Below are 10,554 nucleotides of genomic sequence, written 5' to 3'. Positions count from 1 at the left end.
TCCTGAGCATGCCGCTGTGGTGGGAGCGCACCTTGCCGAGGTGGGAGCATGGGCTGAGCATGCTGCCGAGGTGGGAGGGTGTCTTGGGCGCCTGCCAAGGTGGCAGCGGGAGCTCCGCGGGCTGCCGAGGCGAGAGCGCGCCGTGGGAGCGTGGGCCGAGCATGGTGCTGAGGTGGGAGCGTGGGCTGGGCGCATCGCCGCATTGGGAGCGAGGTGGGAGCGGGCCCGGCCGTGTGCGGAGCGGGGGGGGCCGCTGCGCGCTCCTCTTTTCGGTGGCCGCCGGCTCGGGCGATGCGGGGAGGGGGGGTTGCCGGGGCGGGGGCTGCGCTGCCGCCGCCCCCCGGCGGGGCTGGGGCCGGGGGCGGTGCGGTGCGCGCGCTGCTGGCTGGCGGCGGGGGCGCAGCCGCGCGCGTGGCTGCCCGGCGAGGCGAGCGCAGCCCGGTGCCGCCTCCCTCCTGCCGCCGGGCTGCCCCGGTCGCCGCTGCTCGGGAGATGCCGCTCGGCGGGCGGGGGCCCGCGGCTGCCCTGCGCCTTCGCGGCCGCCGCGGCGGGGACCTCTGAGCGCGTGAGTCACCGGGGGGGGGGACCGGCGGCGCCACGGCGGGGGGGGGGGCGCTGCGGGCAGCTCTCCCCGGTGCTGCCCAGGAAACTTTGGGGCTGCGGGGGGCTCAGCCAGCCCGTCCCCCGGCGGGTACCGCCGTGCCCTGCCGCGGCCCCTCCCGGGCGGGGGGGGGGGTCGGGCGGGCGGCTGCGGCCCCCCGGCGGCGCCGAGGGAGCGGAGCTCGGCGAGGCGGCGGCAGGAAAGGCGAGCGGGCTCCGCCGGCGTCACCCTTCCCGGCGCGCCGGGGCTGCCCAGGTGCGTTCTGGAAAGAAGTTTCTCCTTGGCAGGGTGCGGAGGAGCGATGCTTTCTTAGAAGTCTCCCCGCGTGAGTTCAGGTTTGAGCGATTGGATCTGTCCGTTAATAACGCGGTCTCTTAAAGTTAGAATCTGCTGTGTTCTGTTTGCCTGCAAAAAAAAAAAAAATTTAGCGCAACTTCTCATTAAGTTTACATTATGGATTCTTAACGGATGTCTTAATTAGGTGCTGTTGTTAACAGGAATATTATGCTAATTAAAATCACGCCCTCCAGGTGAACGTAAATTGTAAGAAAAAGTTGCGTGAAGTAGAGTCTGGCTTAATGGGGTGAGAGCGGAGGAGAGGCTCCCCTTCGGCTGGCTAGCCGCAGCGCGCGGGCGAAGCCGCGGAGGCAGAGCGCGGCCCCTCTGCGAAGGGGCAGAGCGATGCAAGCGCGCGTCAGCTTGCGCAGCTTCTTCGGGTTTTTCCTCTACTGCAAAAGGATGCCTGTCTCCAGGAATTCCTTTGCGAGCTGGGCTTGCTGTGCTGGCATGTGTTAAAAGCTCGCTGTGCGGGGAGGGAGAGAAGGCCTCTTAGAGTCACCTGTTTTATTTGCGTTGTGTGTGTAAATACACAGCGCCTTTATTCAGCCGTCCATATGTCTGGAGATCCCTCCATCGATATTTGCGCCAGGAAGCAGTACAACGTGCAGCATCTCGTCCAAATGTTTAAATGCAGACGTTCGAAGTAAACAAATGTGGCTCAGGGACCCCGGAGCGGCCGGGTGACAGGGCACGGGCACGGACGCGGCCCCCGCTCCAGCCCTCCCGCTGGAGCAGCCGCGGAGGCAGCGCGGCTCCTGCCTGCAGAGAGCTGGGGAGGCTGCGGGCGTGTGTGTGCGCACGCAGGCAGTCGGATGGCAAGGGGGGATAGCAGGGAAGCAGGGATTTCTCGGCTTCTCACTCCAGTAAGCATGACATTAACAACACTGACTATTTTCAGTTGCCTTTCATGAAGACTTGGAACTCGCTCGCTGCCTCCGTGAAAACCTGGCCGTGAGCAGGAGCGTTTCTGGCTGCTTTGTGTTCTGTCCGTGGTGCCAGGCTGTTCATGGGCTTTTTCTAGGGACGGACGGGAAAGCTCGGGGCGAGGAGCGTGGCCGCCGGGTTCCAGAGATGGCTGCGGGTAGCTGTGCGTTTTGGGAAGCTGCGAAGTCAGGGAATACCTTGCCCTTTCTCCCGGCTGCCTGCCTGGCAGTCTCTAGGATGTCCTGAGGCTTGTGATTAGTCTTGCAGCACTTGGGAGGTTTATTCTGTTGTTGTTGTATTTGTATAACAATTGTACCCAAAGGCTGCAGTCAGGCTAGAGGCCTCCTTATGCTGGGTGCTGTGCAAACATAGATTAAGACAGTCTGTTCCCTAAAGAGCTTCCTGGTTTCAGGCTAAAATGGTTGAGGTGTGATAAAGCCTCACAAAGCAAGAAATGAAGGCTATTTTTCTGTGTAATAGATGGAGAAAGTGCCTGCAGTTTATAATTTTTGTAGAGGGATGATTGCAGAGGGTCAGGGCTGGCAGGGATGCCCAAATCTGGCCAGTTGCTGGGAATTTGTTCATGGCTCTGGGGAGCTATGTAGGGCTTCTGTGTGTGTTATTCCAGACAAAATACATGAGTTTGTTTTTTTCTCTCTTTTTTAAAATGATCTGTAGGATTGTTCAGCACAATAGAAAGCCTTGGCACAAGGGCACACAAAAACACTTTGCTGCAGCATTAGGTAAATTCTTGCCGGGGTTATGGTTATTGCTTTCAGGGCATGGCTTTGGGATCCTTTCACACAGCGGAGGGGTTGTAAATTTTGCGTAGCAAGCTGAGACGGTAGTTTTGGAGCACCAAAGATTGGAGATCCAGAGCTCACAAGCCGGCCAGCTGGGAAACTAACCGTGGCCATGATCCAAAAAACAAATACTTGAAGGGGCACAGGGTGGGCAGGATTTGGAAACCAGCAGCCTAGTGTTCACAGCTTTACTTGCTCGTGTCAATTTAGGAAACGGATAGGGACAAACTTCCTGGAATTTGAGGAGCCCCTGGAGACATCTCCAGGAGTCTCGGCTGGTGTAGGGTGGTTATCCTAAACGCGATGCTGGCGTCTCCGTGGGGGTAACGTCTGTGTTTTGCCGTGGGGCTGTTGCGCTCTGTCCCTTCTTCCTCTCCTTCTCTGAGATGAGAAGGACCCCGGCAGAGCTGAGGTCCTTTAGGTGATATTTTTAGGTTAACGTTTCTTCCATGTGATGCTGCATTTGAAAAAAGAGGTCCTCTGTATTTCCTTTCCCAAACCTTTCCAACTGTGCAAATTTGGTATTCCCTGTTTACACGGTATCTTTTTGACAAGGTATGTTTTTTATTTTTTCCCCTTTTCCTTTTCAAATTAAAAATAAAAAGCCCTCTCTGCAGTTACTTCTCCATCTCCCATCCCTGTAATGTGTCGTCCTTGAGTATTGCATTCGCGTGCCAGGCTGCAGGATAGCCAGGCAGCCCGTGTTGTGTGCTGGTGCCTGGAGCAGGTCTCTCCATGCTGCTCGTGCTGCTGGTTGTTTGTCTGTTGCCTCCTTATCCTGCCAAGTAGTTTTCTTCTTTCCCTTTTTCGGTGTAATTTCTAGGTGGAGCAGTTTAGCTCGTTTGCCATGGTGCATTAGGTGGATCCCCCAGGATGTCTGCCGGTTTAATAGGAGTGCAGTGAGCAAGGCCTCCGTGTAATTGGGGCTGCCCAGAGGGACGCCAGGATCTCCGCGGCCGGAGGGGGCAGCAGGGCTGGAGCGCGTCGGCCGCGCTGGGGCGTTCGGGGCAGGCGAAAGTGCCTCGTTAAAGACTCGCTTCTCAAGCAGCTCATCCAGCTTGGGTCGTATTTGCTCATTCAATGTATAAATAAATAAAGGTTTTAAAGTGTGTGCATTTACTAAATTAATTTGTCGTCACAATTTTTCAAATGGATCAGCTGACAGAAGATAAATGCCTTTGAAGGTTATTGAGATAATAAAAGGCATGAGGGAAGTTCCTTAATTTATTTGAGTTCTTTTTTAATTTACAGTATTATGGGGTGAGAGTACACTGAATAATTAGTTCTTATGAACGATTTGCTCTTTTTAAGCGACAATGGAAGAGAAAGGGGAAATCGTGGTGAGGTTTGAGACTTCAGAGCAAGTGGCGAGGGGTTTACTAGAGGTGGTGGAGGCATGATGCAGCTGTGGTGGCACAGCTGGGCAGCGTGGCGCTGGAGAGCCCGGCGCTCCCAGCGCGCCGCGGAGGAGAGCAGTCTCTGCTGAATGGTGGTGCTGAGAATGTTTTTCCTTTGTGTTATTTGCTTGAACGCTTTAAAGTTCTTTGCAAAGACTGAGAGCAGGTTAATAACTGAGACCAAACGTGCTGGAGTTTACAGCTGGACGTGGCCCAGCCTCCCCACGCTTCCTCTCCATCTTTCTCCAGAGATGGTGTTGGAGGAGGCTCTGCATCTCCAGGCTGGGGAGAGGAGTTGGGCTGCTAAAAATGCAGAGACCAGTTCACCTCCAGAAGACGCTGGAGTTGTTAACTGGTTCAAAGGAGAATGGGAGTTGTGAATAGGGGAAATACATTTTGCAGGAAACATTGTGTGGATGTGACTTTCCAGCCCCTTGTAATGTATCTAAGGCAGAGCTGCAACTGGGAAGCTTCTCTCCTGCAGGTACCCGCAGCTCTTCTCCGCGTAGCGTTGCACTGTCTCCCTCGCGAGGCCCTAACTCAAGCCCTGCTCCAGCGTTTGCAGAGGTGCTGTGGGTTGATTTGTTGGTACCATCTCTCCTCTTTTCCCATCTGGAGTAACTAAGTACGAAAGACTCGGGTGCCTTTCCGGAGGTTACAGAGTGAGTCAATGTCTCAGCTGGGATTTAAAGGTGACCTGCAGGGTATTTTTCATTTAAATGGGTTTGTGGGCCTTTTGCTTCTTGGTGAAAGGATATATATTTTTAAGATTGAGCTGCCAAGCCTCCTGCGTATTGTCTTGCAGCAGATGGTGAGCCACCTCTTTCCTCGCGCCCTCGGCCGGCCCTCGGGGAGCGCCCGGGAGGCAGCGACTCCCCCGACCCGCTCCCAGCAGGACGCTCTCCTCCGCTCGCCGGGACTGCCGTGCTCAGGGCTGCCGAGAACATCTTATTTTTTCCTCCCTAACCCTTCATAACAGCAGGGCTGTGTGTGTTGTCAGTGCTGTTTCAGGGCTTTCGGGTCCGGTCTTCTGAGGTGTTTCAGGATGTACGTTCTTGCAAATTAATTGATGGGCTGAGGTACTGAACTAGGAAGCAAAACTTTATTCTCTGTAATTTCATTAGTTGTTGAGATTAAATGTTTTTGAAACTTTATTTTTGATAAGCCCATCTAAAACTCGCTCTCTCTGTTGCTCAGTTTGTGCTCCGTGATGCTCCAGGCCTCCTCATGGCTTCCGGACTAGACAGGACTGAGTTTCTAACGGGTAGAAACGAGCACTTGAGTCAGGGATCCCTCCTCGTGTTTTGTTATCCGTCGCGTGTGAGCACACTTCCTTCGCTCCCCGTCGCTCCCTCGTGCCGGTCGGGGTGAGCTCGGCTTTGCCGGGCAGCGCCGAGGCCGGTTCCCTCGTCGGCACCGCCGGCATGCCTCGTCGGCACGGCTGTATCTGCGAAACCTTAAACTCCTCTGACAACCGCGGTGTCCCGGTACCGTGAGCTTCCCCAGCCAGCGCTCCCTTGCAAGCCGCGTTTTCCCTCTGTGGCTCTTGCCACGTTCCTCCGACGGCTGTGGGCAGGAGACCTTTTATTTTATTTATAGCTGTGGTACAAAGCCACGTTGCTGACTGTGAAGTGTGTTAGCGCTGCTTTATCCTGCATGTAGCAACGCGGTCCCTGCCCGGGGAGGCGCTGGGGAACCTGCGAGCCGCAGGAGACAGGTAACCCGGTGGCTCGCGGGAACGGCGGCGAGCAAGGTGTGCTGCCTGTTGTGTTGCCATTGACTTGATCTGCTTTAGCGTTTTTGGTCTTTTTTGGATTTTTTTTTTTTTTTTGCTTTACTGCTTGGAAACTGAAGCCATTCCCGCTCCCGCGAGCTTCCTGGTGGAGGTGGCTGTGTGGGGGAACCGGCCCACGTGGTTTGGTCCTCCACTCTCGTAGCTCCTGGAGGACCAGGGGCCATGAGGACGGGTCCTGCGTCAGCCCTGCCCAGGGCCCCCCGGGGCGCCCAAAGGGTTTCATTACTGGAAAAAGCTGATTTCTTTTGAGGGTTTTGTCTTTTCTTTTCTGACGTGTCAAAGGACCTGCATGCCTGTGTGGGCCCCGTCTAGGCTTCCTACCAGAGGCTTTCCTACCAGAAGGAAGAGGCTTTTTTTGCTCTCTCGGATCGCGTGCTGGCGGAGGTGTTGCCCAAAAGCCTCCCTCGCGCAGCACGGGTGAGCGGAGGCTGCGCGGAGCAGGGTGCCAGAAGCTCCTGAGGGGGATGCGGAGCTGGTAGTTTTGAGTTTTCCCCTTTTGCATCAGTCCTTTGCACCTTGGCAAACCTGGTGCTGCAGCCCCAGGTCCCCGGGGAGGGACCCGGGGGGACGCATGGCCCCGAGAGCAGCCCCAGGCGCTGTTCAGCCCGCGGGAGATGGGGGAAGAGGGCACTGAAATGAAAGGAATGGGATTTTAAATAGAACTTCGAATATTTTTTTTCTTCTGAAAGTCTAGTGAGTTTAAGACTTCTTGAAATTGAGAATCTATGTAATGGCCTGAGCTTACTGTCATTTGTGAAAATAATTTCAAATAATACTTGAGCAGGTCACGTGTATTGCTGATGTTTAGAGAAACTCGAATTATTGAACCGGAGGAAGTCGTTAGAACTAGAATTTATGGAAGTGATAAAACAGCTTTTGACAACAGGTTCACCTCCTCTGCAGCTAGAGAGAACATTTGCTTCTTGTCAGATCAATAAACAATTAATTCTAAAGCAGGGAACCAAAGAAAAAGTTTTCCTGATTTCTAAACTCTTAATCAAGCTATGGATAAAACATAGATGCGAGAATTTGAGATCTACTAGTTCTAAAACCTTGACCTTGGTAACTAGTTCTTAAATTCACGAACCACAGATGATACTTCCTTTGCTGAATAAAACCCCTTTTAAATATAGAACTTGTTCTTAGATATTTATGCTTCCAACATGTTTAATGTAGCTTTACTTAATAATCTGCTTCCAAATGCCGACTTTCCCCCCACATTTTAATTGAATTCCAATTTCCATTCAGAATCAGCTTAAATTAAATGAGTTTAAAAATATAGTAAATATAATTCACTTAGTTTTAACATAAGCTGTGAAAATAAAGAATCTAAGTAACTATTTAAATTTGCACGAGTTGCATCCTTCTCGTTAGCGAACGAGCGGGCACTTTTTGGTAAATTTGATGTCCTGGCAAATTAACCAGTAAGAAAGAAATATGAATTTTAAGATGGTAATTGCAATGCAGATGAAAACAAGATGAACGTGATTATTTAAACCCCCTCCGCGGGGGGAGGCTCGCCGTTCCCAGGGGGGACGGGGCGCGAGCCCCGCGCAGCCGCCGCTGGAGCACTGCGGCTTCCCCTGCCCCTTGCCGCTGCGCCCATCAATCCTGCCGGCGCAGCGCGTCCCGGCGGCGATGGCCGGGGCTGGCGCGGGAGGTCAAGCGCTGGTTAGCCCCAAGGGACGGGGAGGAAAGATTTACAAGTCTTCCCTGCTCCGCTTGATGGACAATTAAAGCGCTGCGCGGTCGGGGGAGAGCAATGCCTCCGGGAGGCAGCGGTAGTCAGAATAAATCAGTCACCTTCGGTTAAAGGTTTGAGCAGGGCGGTTTAACGGCGCAGCGCGTGCCCCTTTGGAAAGGCCCATTTTGATCTGTGGAGCCAGGTCGTCGCGCGGGTCTGGGTCTGCGCGGCGAGCGGGGCGGAGGAAGCTTTTCATGCCTTTCCCTTACGGGCTTGGAGGGCGCAGGGGCGGGCGGGAGGGGTGCGGGGCTGTTAAGGCAGTCGCGTCTCGTGCGGAGGGAGCATCCTCCGAAGGCGAGCCCCGGGCGGCGTGCGCGCGGCGAGGCCCGGAGGGCGCCCACTGACCTCCCGGGATCTGACGCGTCGTTCGTCGGCCACCTTTGCGCTTCTTCCCACGGCTGGCGGAAATAGTCCGTTCTGGTGAAGCTTTCCAAAACGGCATTTGGGGGCCTCGGCGTCTTAGGGACGTGGCCTTTCCAGGTGGTTTAAGCAGAGCGAGCGTTGTCCGTTGGCAGGCAGGGAATATCTGTTTGCTCTTCTAGCAGTTACCAGGATTGTCCGAGGCCTCTTTTCTTGTAGGAAACAGGGATCTGAGCTCTCTAACAACTTGTGTTTGATTTCTGGGCAGTGAAGGAATTTCTGCTGCAGCGCCGATAGCAGGTATCAGGCTCTCGTGCACGCCGGCCGAATTGGGGATCGATGCTGCTTTTGGCCGTTTTCTGGGCCCTGGGAAGGCGGCTCGTCAGGGCTGAGGGGTCACAGCTCTGATGTTAGAGCCCCTCTTCAGCTGGCGTGCGGTAGGGCTTGCGGGGCTGTACGTATCGGAGGACACGGCGCACGTTGAGCTCGTACGGATGGTGGCCGCTGCTGGAGCAGCGCCGGGGCGCTCTGCAGGCAGCCCGGGGCGTCCGGTCTCGGTGCGTTGCCTGCCGCGGTCGCCGGAAGCAGCCTCGCAGGAGGCTCCCCGGGAAGGAGCGCGAGGACGTGCCGGGGGCGTCCCGGGGGCGCCGCTGCCGTGCCCCCTCCGCGAGCGGGGCGCTGGCGGCTCAGCTGCAGAAGCCTCGGTGCAGGCGGTAGGCAGGCGTTATCCGGGCGGGCTCTCGCAAGCGGATCTGGGCGAACGTATTGCATGGAATATGCAGATCTGGGTATAGAGAGGGCCTAAATTATACGCCTAGCCAGATTTTTTTAAATAAAGCTATCTACAGTATATTGCAGAAGTAATTAGGAATCCTGAGCTAGCTGCATCTCGATCTTTATAGCAACATAGCTGATAAAGCATGATTCAGGGACCTCGTTATCTTTTTTTAAAGAAGTTTTTATTTAACTTCCGTGAAGTTGCCATGGTTACTCCTGTGCATGGCTGCCATGCCTCTCTTGCCTTAAGTGCAGCTGCTAGCATTAAGAATTAACACATCTAGGTTTGGAGCAGCCCTGGCCTACCCCAGCTGTAAATCCTGGTTGTGCTCATGCGCGGGGGAAGGCGGCGGGTTGGGAGCTTTGTTTGTCGCAGACCCTGGAAGGGGTATTTCCATGTCGTGTGTTTGACCGACTGGGATGGGGTAGCAAAGCACCAACTCTCCCATGCTGAGCAGGAGAAATTTGGGAGGTAGGTCCCCATCAGCGTGGCAAAGAGGCACCTCTGCTTCCCAGCACGGGCCGCTGTGCTGCCTCGCCGAGCAGCGGCGGGGGGCTGTGACCTGCCAGGCTTGGCCGCAGCCCGCTTCGGGTAGCGGGGAGGACGGGGCAGGGACGAGGCGGGGGCAGCGGTTTGGCAAGGGGCTGGGGGGACGCTGGTGCAGCCTGGGTTCCTGCCGCCCAGTGCGCCGCCGGCTCCGGCGCTTAACGCCGCCTCGCAGACGGAAAAGCGAGATGGGGAAGGGGAAGGTCACAGAAATCGACTGCAACCCGGAGTCCCGCTTTGTTCGGCGCCTTGGCTCCTGGGCCGCGTCTGCAAGCGGCAGAGGGGCCGGAGGGGCGCTGGACACCCTGAGCCGGTCCTCGACCGGGGGGCTGAGGCGAGCTATGACGTCAGCCCGTTCCCGTGGCGACGGCTATGATGTAAGACCGCGCCAGGAGATGCTTTGCCAGAACGTGTCTGGAGCCGGGCAGACGCCCAAAGTGGGAGCGCGGGGGCAGCGAATCCCCTGCGACGGCCGCGGGCAGGGGCCGGACGGGGAGATCGGCCTGTCGCGGGTTCAAACCGCGGCCCTCGGGGCGCACGGCTCCGCAGCGGGCTCCGCTTCCCGCGGGCAGGGGCGCTCGGGTCCTGCCGCCGCTGGCCAGGTAACGGGGGGCGCGCGCGGCGCCGAGACTCGCGGCTGTCTGTCCGGGGCTGGGCTGAACTTCGTCCTCGTGACGTCTGTCAAAGTTTTGCGGAGCCTCCCCTCCTGCTCCCCTCGGCGCTTGCAAGCAGCAAAGGGTGGGAGGGTGCGTGGGAGGCGAAGCCGCGCCAGGAACGACGCTGCGAGTCCGGGTGCGCCGTCGGAGCCGTGGCCGGGCCGTCGCGCTGCGCTGCGCTGCCGGCTCCCAGTCCCCCCCGCGTTCAGGGAGCAGCTTCTTGTTTGCTTGTCCCTCTTGTTTGTTTGCTGCTTCCTTCTCCCCCCCCCCTTCTCTATTTCTTTTTTTCCCTCCTTCTCTGTTTTCCTTCCTGATGAAAGATTTTCTTGCAGCATCAAGGCAATGTGACCTGGTTCTGTAATAAAGAGGAGGCTTATTAGAATTAAAGCCCAACAGTGTTAAAAAAGCAATCTGTGCAAGATTGAGGCCATGGGGGAATTGTAAATTCTCAGCAAAGACCTCATTTAAAGACGGGAATAAAAACATATGCACACGCACGCAGGAAACCCTTGCAACGCAAGGGGCAGCTTGCTTTTAAGGAATATTTGGGGGAGAAGAGAGGGAACGGAGCGGGTGGCTGGTCCTTCTGGAGTCGCGCGGGACTCCCCGCG

General features: G+C 56.1%; 1 protein-coding gene across 16 annotated transcripts in view; it reads left to right on the top strand.

The window, feature by feature from the left end:
- Positions 1–484: 484 nt before the first annotated feature.
- Positions 485–10,554, top strand: part of RBFOX3 (RNA binding fox-1 homolog 3) — a 148,018-nt gene continuing 137,948 nt past the window's right edge. For 7 of the 16 annotated variants that reach the window (XM_068913126.1, XM_068913124.1, XM_068913120.1 and 4 more), the window contains exon 1: positions 485–565. The gene's annotated coding sequence lies outside the window, so the exon portion shown is untranslated. Of the gene's footprint in view, positions 566–838; positions 857–10,554 lie in introns of those variants that run through there. The other 9 variants (XM_068913129.1, XM_068913132.1, XM_068913131.1 and 6 more) reach the window with 4 other exon arrangements.

Source organism: Struthio camelus, chromosome 19, assembly GCF_040807025.1.
Source record: "Struthio camelus isolate bStrCam1 chromosome 19, bStrCam1.hap1, whole genome shotgun sequence".
NCBI classification, from domain to species: domain Eukaryota; kingdom Metazoa; phylum Chordata; class Aves; order Struthioniformes; family Struthionidae; genus Struthio; species Struthio camelus.
This window is presented reverse-complemented; position numbering and strand designations above follow the sequence as displayed.